General features: G+C 47.1%; 1 pseudogene; it reads left to right on the top strand.

The window, feature by feature from the left end:
• The first annotated feature begins 457 nt into the window (after nt 1-457).
• On the top strand, nt 458-1,257 carry LOC142440841 (transcription initiation factor TFIID subunit 9-like; annotated as a pseudogene).
• The last annotated feature ends 1,149 nt before the right edge of the window (nt 1,258-2,406 follow it).

Genomic DNA, 2,406 nt, shown 5'->3' with positions numbered 1-2,406 from the left:
AGCCCTGCTCCAGATTGCTTTCCTAAGGCCAGTTTGAAATTTTTGCCAGTCTACTTTTTCTCTTCCCCCTCCGCCTCCCTCCCCCAACTTCTAAACTAGCTTTGGAAAGCAGTCAATAGAACAAAAGCGAATATAGTCAAAGACTGCTACTCTGGTGGGGAAATAGTTCAAAAGAAGTCCAGGTGGTACAACAGCTAAACCTTTGGCTTATAACCAAAAGGTTGGAAGTTGAAATCCACCTCTAATTCCACAGGAAAATGACTTGTCTGCCCTGTAAAGATTACAGCTTGGGAGCGTGAGTTGGGACACTCGGAGCCATCGCTGTGAGGACCATGCTGCAGCCAAACATCTTGTTCATCGGCACACCAGGGGTTGGAAAAACCACGCTAGGCAAAAGACTTGCGTCAAGATCAGGACTGTGGGTGATTTAGCTAAAGACGTTTGATCACCGGATATCATGGAGTCTGGCAAGATGACTTCTCCCAAGAGCATGCAGAAAGACGCATGAAGGATTTGGGGATTACAGAATATGAGCCAAGAGTTATAAACCAGATGCTGGAGTTTGCCTTCCGATATGTGACTACAATTCTAGATGATGCAAAAATGTATTCAAGTCATGCCAAGAAAGCAACTGTCGACGCAGATGATGTGCGTTTGGCGATCCAGTGTCGTGCTGACCAGTCTTCTACCTCTCCTCCCCCAAGAGATTTTTTACTAGACATCGCAAGGCAAAGAAATCAGACCCCTTTGCCATTGATCAAACCATATTCAGGGCCTAGATTGCCACCAGATAGGTACTGTTTGACTGCTCCAAATTATAGGCTTAAGTCCTTGCAGAAGAAGACACCTGCTTCCGCAGGAAGAATAACCGTTCCGAGCTTAAGTGTTGGCTCTGTGACTAGCAGACCTAGTACTCCCACCCTGGGCCCACCAACCCCACAACCCATGTCTGTTTCAACTAAAGTAGGAACGCCAGTGTCCCTCACAGGACAAAGGTTTACTGTACAGATGCCCCCTTCACAGCCGCTGGCTGTAAAAGCATCAATTCCAGCAACACCAGCAGTTCAGAATGTTCTGATTAATCCATCATTAATTGGGTCCAAAAACATTCTCATTGCCACTAATGTGGTTTCATCACAAAGTACTGCTGCCAGTGAGCCATCAAATGCATTGAAAAGAAAGCGGGATGAGGATGCTGATGATGACGACGACGACGATGACTATGATAATTTGTAACCCAGCCTTGGTGCATGTAACGCCTTGAATGCATTGTCCTTAAGCATGCGTGCTGGATCTTTTCCCATGTGTCTTACAAAATTAGCATCTAATAAGTAAATATAATTACACTTTTCAATTAAAAAAAAGACCACAGCTTAGGAAATGGCGTGGGTCAGTTTTACTTGAGCCTATCTCATCTAAAAGGAGCCCAGGTGGTGTCGTGGTTATACCTTGGGTTGTGATCTGAAAGGTCCTCAGTTTGAAACCACCAGCAGTTCCATAGGAGAAAGACGAGGCTTTATTTTCCTGTAAACAGTTACCGTCTCGGAAACCCTCAGGGGCAGTTCTCCCCTGTCCCATTGGGTCGATGTGAGCTGGCATGGTGGGGGTAGGGTGGGGGCAGTGAGCTTGTGAACATCGTGTCACCTGCAGGAGATAAACCTCAACCGTACAGCACACAAGCACCCAAGTTAGAAGGGTGGCCTCCGGGGTCAGGCTGATGGCGTTCAGCTCCCGCGTCCTTCCTTTTCTAGATGTGTGACCTTGGGCAAGCCACCTAGCCTCTCAGGACCACAGATTTTCCCTCTATAAAATGGAGGAAGAGTGATACTGCTCCCTGACAGGGTTGCCGTGCGCATGGCGTCTATTAAAGCACAGGAAGTAGTTGAAGAGTCTCTGTGTCGTACAATCTGCGCCTTGGACATATTAATGATCATTGTCCTTCTGGGTCCTGCGTGTCACTTCTCCTGCCCAAAGCACATAGGGAAAGATCCCAAACGCAACCCTTTAATCTCTACCTAACGCATACTTGCAAGCTCTTCAGATTCTGTGGGGGCAACATCTTACAGGTGTATTGGGCCCTAAGGCGCTCAGAGTATTCACTACCTGACTGTCACCTGCCTCCCTTTCCTAGGCCCTTGAGTTACTTGCTTTCCCACGTTCCTCCTTGTCTTCGCCTCCCTCCTCCACTCCTCCTTCTTCTCTTATTTTTATTTTGTTCTCCTGCTGAAAGACATCGCATCCCTCCTCTTGTCACCATCTTTTCCCAATATTGCTGAGGAAACTGGTTCAGTGCCTGTCATATGCTAAGGCCTGGGGGGAGAAGCAAGTTCCCCAGGGAATGGATAGATTTAATGTAACAAATAGATGTATTCCTAAACAAGTCACAGCAGCACACAGAACAATTAG

The sequence above is a fragment of the Tenrec ecaudatus genome, chromosome 2, assembly GCF_050624435.1.
Source record: "Tenrec ecaudatus isolate mTenEca1 chromosome 2, mTenEca1.hap1, whole genome shotgun sequence".
Classification (NCBI taxonomy): Eukaryota; Metazoa; Chordata; class Mammalia; order Afrosoricida; family Tenrecidae; genus Tenrec; species Tenrec ecaudatus.
Note: the sequence above shows the minus strand (reverse complement) of the source record. Positions and strands in the feature narration are given on the sequence as shown.